Source organism: Budorcas taxicolor, chromosome 15 (genome assembly GCF_023091745.1).
Source record: "Budorcas taxicolor isolate Tak-1 chromosome 15, Takin1.1, whole genome shotgun sequence".
Lineage (NCBI taxonomy): Eukaryota > Metazoa > Chordata > Mammalia > Artiodactyla > Bovidae > Budorcas > Budorcas taxicolor.
In genome coordinates, this window is record NC_068924.1 from 80,224,453 (window position 1) to 80,236,640 (window position 12,188).

Here is a 12,188-nt window from a genome sequence, read left to right on the forward strand (position 1 = left end):
TCCATATACTTTTCTTCAAACTATTTCAAGGCTAGTTCATCAGAATCAGAAAACTCACTTACCCTGTTTTGAAGACATGCTGACAATTTCTTATTTTTTCTTTTGGCTATAATAGATCCTGATGGAATCTCACTCTTCTTCAATGAGAATACAAGTAAGGTGAATATAGATTACATTTAGGCATTCCCATTATCTCTAAACACCTAGTCGTTGTCATTTACTTCTGGACCACCTTCATCTTCATTTTTATTATAGCAAAAAGGAAAAAATGAAATAGCTAAAAGATCCCCAAAGAGTGAAATTACATCACATTCATATGACAAAATATTTTGTAGCCATCATAATTGTATTTTCAAACAGTTTTAATAACATAAGAAATTCTTATGCCATAATGTTAAGCATTCAATATGATCTCAACTGTGTACAAATATAATGAGGAATATACACCAACTGACCCATTGACAGTAGTTTTATCTAGTAGGTAGGTTTCATGAATTATTTACTTCTTTCCACTCTTCTACATATTTTGAGCTTTCAACAATGAGCATGTTTTCACTCATTTAATAAAACTTTATTGAGAATCTACCAAGTCCCAAACACAAGGAGGAGTAATCATTACTTTCATATTCAGAAAAATAAGCAATAAATGTACATTTAAAAACCAAAAGAAACGAAGTAGTTCCGGAATTTCCGTACACCTGAGATGATCCAAAGCCTATGACTGTGTTCGCTACGCTCAAGGAAGTTCTCTTTTCAATTTACGGAGAAGCAATGAAAGAAGAAGTGCTAATTTGGGAATTTCGGCTCAACCGAAGCTTGCAGGCCACCAGCAGGAATCGCTGCTCATAGTGGTCAGGTAGGAGGAGGTGACCTTCAAGAGCCTGACCAGAGCATTTCACCCATTCCTTTCTTGCTTTGCTCTGCTCACCAGTGATTGCTTCCACTTTTGCTTGCATTGAAAGGCCCAGGCACCTCCATAAACTCTCCAGAAGGCTGCTCTCAAGGGCTTGTGCCTAAAAGCCCAACGTTAGTTTCTAAAAAGAAAAAGGCAACTTTTCTACAAAAGTTGGGCACCTGCTTTGCAGCAGAGTGGTTTCACTTCCTCCAAAAAGAGGCAAGAGGGAAGTCCCGGGTCCGCTTTCTTTCTCAGTGTGAACACGTGCTTTCTGACACCAGCTCATGCAGAGCCACACCATGACTCAATGTCTGAGGTTCAGTTCTGTGTGGGCTTGAAGCCGATCCAGGTGTTCCCTGTTTCTGCATTTCACTTGCAATCTGAAATAGAGACAAACATTTGGCTGCGTTTGGAGTGGCAGCCCCCTTTCTTAGTTTTAGCAGAAATCTATGGATGTATCAGGAGTCTGAAATCTGAAAGCCAAATAGTCTAAATGGATCAAAGGTCTGTGACTTCTAAAGACTCTGGAATAAACCTGTTTCTGGAAAATCCAGGAGGAATTTGTCACAACGTGACTGTTTTCTTTTCTGAGCAGTTTATGGCTAAGCTGGTGTTTTGATCCTTGCTTTGTCAGCTCCTTCTCCTCAGAGACTATTCTTCCCATCAGGACTGTTTGTGTCCTGACCACAGTGGTTTCTTGATTCTTTTTCATCTTGAGGGTAAAAACAGGAGACCCATGTGAAATTCTGCAGATCCCACTGGATATACCAGAAAGTGGCAACTGTGGTCATTTCATTTCTTTTCTCTATCAACACGTGCCCCTCACATTTTTTTCTAATTCTTTTTATCCTTATCAACTTTTGCTTTTTTGCTGTTTTTTTTTTTTTTCCTCTTTGCTGTGTCCATATTTAGGTTTGGAGGACACAAGTCTGTGATTTAAAGTGATACTTCCACTGCCCTAAAGAAGAAGGAAGTCATACTGTGTCAGAGATTTCATCTTTAGGATACCCATTCCCTATGACACAGTCACAGCAATCTTCACTCATCAATCACAGCATTAATTTCCACTGAGATCTGAAGCTGCTTCAAGTATCATTTTCAGTACAGTTCCCTAGGATGTTCTACAGGAAACCTATTTCATCCACCCCTTAAACAAGCATTTACTGAGCATCTATTCATCAGTACCCTTTGTAGATGCCATTTTTGGAGTAGCCAAGGTCAAACTTAATGCTCTTTTAAGAGTCTAGCTGACCAGGTGAGTCCTTGGAATCACTCCTTCCTTTTTTCTACCCTCCAAGCTAATATCCAAGCTAAGGATCCAACCAGTCCATCCTAAAGGAAATCAGTTCTGAATATTCATTGGAAGGACTGATGCTGAAGCTGAAGCTCCAATACTTTGGCCACCTGCTGCGAAGAAATGACTCATTTGAAAAGACCCGGATGCTGGGAAAAATTGAAGGTGGGAGAAGGGGACGACAGAGGATGAGATGGTTGGATGGCATCACTGACTCAATGGACTGAAGTTTGAGTAAACTCCAGGTGTTGGTGGTGGACAGGGAGGCCTGGCCTGCTGCAGTCATGAGGTTGCAAAGAGTCAGACACGACTGAGCGACTGAACTGAACTAAACTGAACTGAACTGAAGCTAAGCTCCACTGGATTGAGCAGTTAAGACCAACCTTACTCCCTCTCCGATGAGTTTTCAGGTTTCCTAATAACACCAGTCTAATATGGAGAGCGCCTCTTGCATTCGCATTCAGCTGAAGACAAACAGAGAGCTCGTCCACCACAGGGTCAGAAACACCTGGGATTCCTCTCATGCTCTTGTTTCTTAGTCCCAGCGTCTTTCCTGTCGTGTAATTCCCTCTTGGAGGAAGATTTGACCAAAAGAAGTGACGGTGGCATCTGGCCGCTCTGGGTTAACTGCTGGCAGGAGTTCATATTTCTATATTTGTTTTATTTTTGGATAATACAAACCCCATCTAATATTCAGTCTTTCCCTCTTTAGCTGCAGGGTCTTCAGACAGACGTTGAGCAGAGATGAAGTGAAAATCGCCACCATTTTTCTTTCTGTTTGAAATAACTACGAAAACAAGTGAATTAGGGGAGGTGGTTCTGCCATCATGGAATTATGCAGAATCGGGAGCTTTGGATCTTCCGATGAAATATTCCCATTGTCGTGACTACTTTTCTGTGATCCAAATATGAGATTAAGCGCATGGGCTGGGCTGTGAGTCTATTCAGTCTCCAGACTTTGTTGTGCTTTGTACAGTACTCAAAATATCTCAACAGCTAGACTGACATATGTATATACGAAATAGAGGTTTCAGAATTGAAATAGAAGCAGCATCCTGCCTCCATAGGTGACTCAGGGCAAGTTCTGGAGTCTCCCTAAGCCTCCATGTTCTCAACTGTGACGTCCCTCTAAGCAGTAGATGAAGTTGTTAAGAGGATTGACTGAAACTCTCCATGTAAAGCTCTGCACAGCCCAGCTAGGAGCTCCGTGTGTATCAGCTTTCAGCTCTGCCGAGCTTGTTGCTGCAGTCTTCAGGCTGACTCTACAGCTCAACTCTCGCAGGAGGGGAGGGAAGGAAAGCCATGTTGGAGCACCTCAGGAGCCTTTTTTTCTCGATCCATTTGATAGCACTGGTCGGGAAGTCACACTGACTCAGAGGGAGCCCCTGAATATTTTTTGTTAGTATCCTGAACAAAGACATGCGTATCTTTAAGGAAAGCAATCTAGCAGCCTTGCCATACAGATTAACGGCACAGCTAAGTCGGAGATAATCGGAGGCTTTATCAAAGTCTTCATCCCAGGAGTCTCTTAGAACGACGTTCACAAGCTTTTCCTATAAATGGCCACCAGCTAGTGAATGTCTTAGGCTTTGCAGCCAAACGGTGTCTGTGATGAATGCTCAACTCTGCCATCAGAGTGCGAACTATGTGTGGATGATACAAAATGTAATAGCATGCCTGTGTTCCAATAAGTCTCTACAGAAAGAGGCGGAGGCTGGGTTTTTCCTGGGCTCCATAGCTTACTGACATCTAATTTAGAAACAAGAATTATGGAGTCTCATGATTGGAAGGGACAGGCGCTCTCAGCCCAAGGCTTCAGCGTCCTCCAGGACTGTCTTGCAAACTGGCCATCCACCCTTGGCTTGGATGTTCCACGGCAGGGTGGCTCCCTACCTACTGTCTCTGGACGGCTCTGATTCTTAAAAAGCTGTTGCTTCAGCTGAGCCCAAACTGTCTTTGTGATCTCTGTGGCTGAGGTCGCACTTCTGCGCTGCAGCCATCTCGGCAGCAATGCTATATTCCAGATGCAAGTGAGAGAAGGTGGCTGACTTACATACTCACCAGCCTGGAGGCCCTGGAGGGGGTGACTATTTCTATCCTGTTTAAATGACAAATGAGGATGGATAAAGACCATGCTCAATGCAAGAGTCCCAGAAGCTTCCTTCATCCCTTGATTGTGGGGAATTTCAGGGATTTCCAGGGCAAGCATCAGGATGGATAGGGTACTTGGTGAGCTTCAGTTCAGCTCAGTTCAGTCACTCAATCATGTCTGACTCTTTGCAACCCCATGGACTGCAGCATGTCAGGCCTCCCTGTCCATCACCAACTCCCAGAGTTTACTCAAACTCAAGTCCTCTGAGTCAGTGATGCCATCCAACCATGTCATCCTCTGTCGTCCCCTTCTCCTCCTGCCCCCAATCTCTCTCAGCATCAGGGTTTTTTCAATGAGTCAGTTCTTCACATGAGGTGGCCAAAGTATTAGAGTTTCAGCTTCAGCATCAGTCCTTCCAGTGAACACCCAGGACTGATCTCCTTTAAGATGGACTGGTTGGACAGTGGATGCTGTTTATTCAGATGGAACTACTCCACAAATTATCCAGGCGAATTCTTGCCGGTCCTTAATATTTCAGTTTAAATGTGATTTCCTTCTAAAGGCCTCTGGAACCCACAGGATTAGGTTGTACCAGGTGAATTTATTGCCTCTCTAGATATCTCCAGCTGCATCAGCCACCCCAGCCCTCCACTGCTTCCCCTGTGAAGAGTGCTGGGTGGTCGTCCAATCCCTCACCTCCAAGGGCACTCGACCTCTCCCAGGAGGGGGTCCAGACTCTGCCGTGGTCTCCACCCTTCCCACAAGAGGAAGGTTGCATGACTTAGCAGATGAAAATACAAGACACCCAATTGCATTTAAATTTCAGGAAAACAACAAGTAATTTTTTAGTAGACGGTTGTCTTGTGCAACATTGGAGGCATACTTATACTAAGAAAAACATTCACTATTTGTCTCACATTCAAATTTGGGAGTTCACGGCAGTCCAGGGGTTAAGACCTGGTGCTTTCACTGTCATAAGCCTGGGTGGGCTTCGGTCTCTGGTTGGGCAATGAAGATCCCACAAGCCACGTGGCCAAATAAATAAATTACTTAAAAAAACAATAAATGACATCCGAATTTGACTGAGTACCCTATTGTGTCTGGAGACTCTAAACACTGTGGAGGACTTCTCTGTGGTCCAGCATTTAAGACTCCACCTGCCAATGCAGGGGACCTGGGTTCAGTCACCAGTCCAGGAAGATGTCACAGCCCGTGGGACCACTGAGCCCGTGGCCACAGCTACTGAGCCCGTGAACTCTAGAGCCGGTGAGCACAGCGAGAGAAACTCACGTGCCACAGCTGGAGAGTCACTCCCACCTACCGCAGCTAGAGAAAGTCCAAGAGCAGCTACAAAGACCCGGGACAGCCGGAAGCAGATAAATACATATTAAAAAAATAAATAAACACGACTGAATCCGAAAAGACTTTGGCTCCTTCCTCACTTTTGAACTCAAGTGAAGCCCCAAGCCACCAGATGGGGGCCGTGGCTCCGCCAGTAGTTGGTCAGAGGATGCTGGAGAACACAACCCAGAAATACAGAGGATTCTGCGCTAGTGAACACAGACAGGCAGGAGGAGCCGGCGCGTGAGCTGTTCCTCCTTTCTCCCTCCAGCGGACCACGGTGAAGACTGGTGGTTTCCTAGGCTCTGTCGGAAGACACATACATGACTCAGCAACTGTCTGTGTCTTTCCTCAGACTGTGATCAGCTCAGGAATCTGAGTCAGGAGATCGATGGGCTCCAGATCAGACATTTACAGCTGGCCTCCTGTCCACATTTCATGGGGTGTGCAGATGGGGACGTCAGCCTGGATACTTGCAGCTGTTAGCATTTCCTGAGACAAGAGTTAGGCGGGGTCCCGTTAAGGCATTGACAATCAGCCTCCTGCTTGCCCTCTGAAAGGGAAGTGACAGACACAGGGTAATGAGCTAGTCTTCGTCTCTTGCCAACGCCTTACGTTAATAGTCACGGCGATAGTCACAGCAAGGACAAAGAGGCACAAACCCTGTCTGAGTAAAGGGTTAAGGGATCTCCACTCCCTGCCCCTTTTTGGGAAAAGGAGACGCTACACTTGTGCAGAAAGTCTCCTTGTGGGTCTAACGTCAGGGGATAACACCAGGCCATAATGAGCCTTGCTCCTCCCAGAAGCTTTCACTCCAAGATCCATCTTGGCCGGGGAGTTTGTGCACACCCAGGGGAGGGTCCCGGGTAGGTCAGTGTGGAAAGAGAAACCAGATAATTGGCTAACAGTAAACAAAGGCCCAGAAGAACTGACCTATGAAAGTGATGCAGCTGCCTCTTTACTGCCCTCCTCACTGGGGGCACCCACACTCTTCCTCTCTGGGTGTATATCTCTGCCTTGCTTCTGTCTCAGCTAAACAAACCATTTCTCTGTGCGCTCTCCCATTTGTTGTTATGCTATATTTCTAACAGTTTACAGTTTCTGCCTCTGTGATAAATGCATTTTTCCCTGGGGGCAGAGATCCAGGAGAAAATAAGTTCTAGCCTCCTGCTGTTCTGGTGGCTAAGATTCTGGGTTTTCATCCAGGCTAAGTAAGTGTTACTTGCTCAGTCGTGCCTGACTCTTCTCGACCCCATGGACTGACGCCCACCAGTCTCCTGTGTCCATGGAATTCTCCAGGCAAGAATACTGGAGTGGGTCACCATTTCCTTCTCCAGGGGATTTTTCTGACCCAGGGATCAAACCTGGGTCTCCTGCACTGCAGGCAGATTCTTTACCGACTGAGCTGCAAGGGAGGCACGGGCTCCCCAGGTTCAATTCCTGGGCAGGGAATTAAGATCGCACTTCCTGCCACTGCTCACGGCTGCCTTGCTGAGATCAAACTCACCCCTTGATTTGCTTTGTCTCTCTGCTGCCTTACCTCCTTCTTCTTTTGACATTTGCTGCACTGAGATTGTACCTCCACGGAAACATTAATGAATGCAGAGAACTGATGAACATTAATGAAACAACACTTGCTCCCTGGAAGAAAAGCTATGACCAACCTAGACAGCATATGAAAAAGCAGAGACATTACTTGGCCAACAAAGGTCCGTCTAGTCAAGGGTATAGTTTTCCCAGTAGTCGTGTATGGATGTGAGAGTTGGACCATAAAGAAAGCTGACCACTGAGGAATTGATGCTTTTGAACTGTGGTATTGGAGAAGACATTTGAGGGTCCCTTGGACTTCAAGGAGATCCAACCAGTCCATCCTAAAGGAAATCAGTCCTGAATATTCATTGGAAGGACTGATGCTGAAGCTGAAACTCCAATACTTTGCCCAACTGATGTGAAGAACTGACTCATTGGGAAAGACCCTGATGCTGGGAAAGATTGAAGGCAGGAGGAGAAGGGGATGACAGAGGATGAGATGGCTGGATGGCATCACTGACTCGATGGACATGTGTTTTAGTAAACTCCAGGAGCTGGTGACGGACAGGGAGGCCTGGCATGCTGCATCCATGGGGTCGCAAAGAACTGGACATGACAGAGCAACTGAACTGACTGATTAATGAATATTATATTGTTCCTCTCTATGCCCCACAGCATCCCTTGCATTTATCACTATTTGAATGTATGTTTTGTTCTCTCCTCTAGCTTAAACTGTGGACTTCCCTGGTATCTCAGATGGTAAAGAACCTGCTTGCAGTGTAGGAGACCCACGTTCAGTCCCTGGGTCAAGGAGATCCCCTGGAGAATGGAATGGCAGCCCATTCCAGTATCCTTGCTTGGAGAATTCCATGGACAGAGGAGACTGCCAGCTACAGTCCATGGGGTCGCAAAGAGTTGGACAAGACTGAGCAATCAACACTTTCACTTTCTAGTAAACTGTCAGCTCCTTATGGGAAGAGACTGGTTTTTATCTGTTCGTCACTGTATTACTCAAGGCGAATGCTATATGTGGTACATAGCAAAAGCCTAATCAAAATATGTTACTGCTGGAAGAATAAACAAGTGAATTAAGCCAACAAAGCTGCTAATACTTTGAGAACATTTCTCTGGTAAATCAGATCTTTTGAAAAATTTTTATTGTGATAACAGTCACTTAAAGCATTCTATGCTAGCCGCATTTAACTGTACAATTCAGTGGCACTAAGTCCGCTCACTTCCTACTTTTCTATGCAGCTCTCTCCACCATCCATCTCCTGAATCTTCACCCTTCTGAACTGAAACTCTGTCAGCATTAAACACCAACACCCCATTTCCCCTCACCACTCCACCCCCGGACTCTGACACCTACCAACGTACTTTCTCACTCTGGGCTTCCCTGGTGGTTCAGACAGTAAGCAATCTGTCTGCAATGCAGGAGACCCAGGTTTGATCCCTGGGTTGGGAAGATCCCCTGGAGATGGGAATGACAACCCACTCGAGTATTCTTGTCTGGAGAATTTCATGGACAGAAGAGTCTGGTGGGCTACAGTCCATAGTGTGACAAAGAGTCAAACATGACAGTGACTAACACACAGGTGCATGCACACACACACACACACACATATATACTTTCTGATTCTATGAATTTTACTCTTCTAGGTATGTCGTACAAGTGGAATCAAATAGTATTTGTCTGTACCTAGAAGAGGATGACAGAGGATGAGATGGCTGGATGGCATCACTGAAACGATGGATGTGAGTCTGAGTGAACTCTGGGAGTTGGTGATGAACAGGGAGGCCTGGTGTGCTGTGATTCATGGAGTCACAAAGAGTCGGACACGAGTGAGCAACTGAACTGAACTGAACTGAATGTATATTGCAATGCATTTTAGGGTTACTGAGTGGTTGAGAATGAATTTTCAAGCTGAAGCCAAATGATTATAGGATTTTTGTTTTGATTTGCATCAGTATCTTTGAGCACTTACTCAGCCTAGGTTGTACTGCTTATATTTCTTATTGCAAAGTTTACTTTGGCTTTCAGGTCTATAATTGTATCTTAGTGAGGTGGGGAGAGTGTAAGCCTAATGTCTTGTGTAACGCATGAATTATAAGAGCCCAGAGGGGATGTCCCTGTATGAGCTTCTGTCTTATTTATATCTGATCTGGTATGTAAAGCTCAGATCCTGCAGGACTGAACTCATACCTGTTTCCATACCCACCTTGGTCCCCATCCCTGCCAAGTATCTGCATCTAGTGAAGGTGGCCTAGAGGTACTTGGTCCTCAGTTGTTAAGAGTTGACTCATTGGAAAAGACTCTGATGCTGGGAGGGATTGGGGGTGGGAGGAGAAGGGGACGACAGAGGATGAGATGGCTGGATGGCATCATGGACTCTATGGACATGAATCTGAGTGACCTCCGGGAGTTGGTGATGGACAGGGAGGCCTGGCATGCTGCGATTCATGGGGTCGCAAAGAGTCGGACACGACTGAGCGACTGAACTGAACTGAACCCTCCTACACAGTATGAGAGGAGGGCTTGCCCAGAGGGTGGGGCAGAGGTTGAGAAAGAAGGAGCCAGGATCACAGAGCTGACTTGCCCCATCTGATAACAGGTCCACCAGCTGACAGTCAAGAGAAGGACTAAGGAAAATAGGGGAAGAATGGAGGGGGGAGCAGGAAAGAAAGGTCAGCATAATGCAAAGTGGAGATAGGAGGGGCTTATTGAAAAATTCTCTTTATGAAAACACCAAACTTGAGTTTTGGTAATATAGGTCAGAGCCCTGATTTGGGGTTTTCCTGGGTCTTTTTTTTTTTTTTTTTTCTCTCTCTCTCTGTATTTCATGAGGGATCTTAGTTCCCCAACCAGGGATTGAACTTGTGCCCACTGCAGCAGAAGTGTGGCATCATCCTAACCACTGGACCACCAGAGAATGCCCTTCCTCGGTCTTAAGTAGGCCTTTCTGTCCTCCTTTCCTCCTGGTCTTCTCTTAAAACTAGGATTTTAGTTTGTTATTTATTTATTTATATATCTTTAAATCTTTGACCACTCTGGGTCTCTATTGCTGTGCATGGACTTCCTCTGGTTGTGGCTGTGGCTTCTCCTTGTGCCAGTGTCCCTTAGAGGCAGAGTGTGGACTCCGGGGAGCATGGACTCAGCAGCTAGGGCCCACGGGCTTAGAGGCAGAGCGTGGACTCCGGGGAGCGTGGACTCAGCAGCTGGGGCCCACGGGCTTAGTTGCACTGCAGCGTGTGGAATCTTCCTGGACCAGGGCTCAAACTTGTGTCCCCTGCATCGGCAGGTGGATTCTTAACACTAGACCCCCAGGGAAGTCCCTTCCATTTCTATCTTGGTGAATTAGGGCAACATGGGGCAGTAAAAGTAGCCCAGGGTTAGAAATCTGGAGACTTGGATTCTATTCCTCATTCTGATCTAACCTGCTGGCAACCATAGGCAAGTCAGTTCCCCTCTCTGAGCCACTGCTTCCCAACCTGTAAAATAAGAGGGTGTGTTGAACTCCTTTCCAGCATCTGCATGAGTCTGCAATCCAGTCCCAACCTGCCTCAACTTGAAAGTCGTGGCTGTGATCTTCAACTGGAAAAGTTTAAGAAGATTCTGTTCCGTGCTGGTCGCGGCACGTACGTTCGCCCACATGTTGCTCCTGCTGATGCTTCCTCTTGGTGACTTATTTCCCTGTGCGGTTTATCATTTGTGACTCCTGGGCTCCATTTCCACCGGGGCTTGCTGTGGGAGGCTGGTTTGCCTCAGTTTGTTCAGTTGCCCCTCTAAGACGGTCTTAACTTTGTCTCTGCTGAAGCCTTACAACCGCTGGACCAGTGTTTGTGTTAATTGCTTGGTTCGGAGTCTCTGTGATCTCGGACCTCACACCTGTGTCAACATAAGCCTGTTGCCACAGATCAGTTCATAGGTTCTCTGACCTCAGGGAAGAGGCAGGCATCCTAGTCATTTTCCATGGATGTGTGGGTGGAGGTTTTCTCACCCACAGGTGCAGGCAGCCCTTCTTGACCCCCATGAACACTGCACTCAGGACCAGTGGCCGAGATGACCTCCCAGAGCCCCCCAAACCCCAAACCCCTGCTCTGAGGTCTGCATTTGGCTCAGAAAGTCCCCAAGCCACAAGGCTTCCGCACGCCTCCTACTCTGATTTTGAGTTCTCTCTTTCCAGCACCCATGGATTGCCCTTTCTGGGTTTTCAGCTTCAGTCTTCGTGTTTGCAGAACAGTGCCTGTGCCCATGTGCCTTGGGGACGGGGAGTCCCCTGGGTGGGCTCGGCCCACCCCGGCCCCTCTTGCTGTGCCCGTGTGCCTCGGAAATGGGGAGTCCCCCGGGTGGGCTCGGCCCACTTAGGCCCCTCTTGCTGTGCCAGTTGGGCCCAGCTGCCTGTTCTGTAGACACAGGGGCAGTGGCACGCACATTGCGGCAGGAGGGCTTGGGAGGCAAACTCTCCCGCTCACACCCCTTCCCCCAGGAAGCCAGCGGGGGGACGAGGGGCGGGGGGCGGGGGGCGGCCCGGCTGAGGAGGGCCGGGAAAGAGGGAGAAAGCCAAGGTCCTGGGGAGCAGGGTTAGGCCACCTCACAGGCAGTAGGATGCTGCTGCCGTTCAGTCGTATCCAGCTGTTTGTGACCCCAAGGACTGCAGCACGCCAGGCTGCCGTCCCAGCTTCCCCTTCATTTCACAAACCTGGTATGTGGTGTATGTGTGTGAGAGAGTGTGTTTGTGAGTGTGTATGTGTGTGAGCTTGTCTATGTGCATGTGTGAGTTGTGTGTGTGCAGTATGAGTGTTTGTATAACTGTGTATGTGTTTGTGACTGTGTGTGTGTGTGTGAATGTGTATATGTGTTAGTGTGTGTGTGAGTGCGTATGTGTTAGTGTGTGTGTGTGTGAATGTGTATATGAGTTAGTGTGTGTTTGTGACTGTGTATCTATGTGTATGTGTGAGTGTGTATGTGTTTGTGTGTATGTGAATGTATATATGTGTGAGTGTGTATGTGTTAGTGTGTGTATGTGAATGTGTGT